A 677-nucleotide genomic window follows, 5' to 3' on the forward strand; every position below is an offset into this window, starting at 1 on the left:
GGCCGGGGGCCGGGGGCCGGGGGAGGGGAGCGGCGCCCCAGCGCGGGCCGCGGGAGGGTCGGGGGGCCGGGGGTCGGGGGGCCGGGGGAGGGGAGCGGCGCCCCAGCGCGGGCCGCGGGAGGGTCGGGGGCCGGGGGCCGGGGGCCGGGGGGCCGGGGGGCCGGGGGAGGGGAGCGGCGCCCCAGCGCGGGCCGCGGGAGGCCGAGGCAGCGGCTGCGGGGGGAGGAGCAGCGCGGCCCCGCTCCCAGCAGCCCTCTCGGGAGCCAGCCCCCTCCGAGGGGTTCCTCCGGGAGCCCCGGCCCCGCCCCGGCCCGCCCCCGACCCCCGGCCTTCCCCCCAATCACAGCCCGGCCCGGGGCCTCGGCACCCGCCTCTTGGCCAATGGGGAGAAGCCCCTCCCACCCGAGATTCCGCCCCGCCCCCAAACTCCCCCGCCCGACTCGACCCGGATCCCAGGCCCGCCGGGATCTCCCCCTCTGCGCAGGCGCGGCCACGAGGCCGCCGCCCCTTTCCCGCGGAGCCGCGCGCAGGCTGCCGGGGCCGCCCTGTGCCCTTCCCCCACTGCCCGGCGCGCGCCCCTCCCCCTCGCGGGCGGCGCCGCCTCCTTTTAGCGGGAAAGCGCGCGTGGGGGAGGGGCAGCCAGCGGGGAGCAGGAACCCCGGGTGCCCCCCTCGCTG

The sequence above is a fragment of the Macrotis lagotis genome, chromosome 1 (genome assembly GCF_037893015.1).
Source record: "Macrotis lagotis isolate mMagLag1 chromosome 1, bilby.v1.9.chrom.fasta, whole genome shotgun sequence".
In the NCBI taxonomy this organism is placed as follows: domain Eukaryota; kingdom Metazoa; phylum Chordata; class Mammalia; order Peramelemorphia; family Peramelidae; genus Macrotis; species Macrotis lagotis.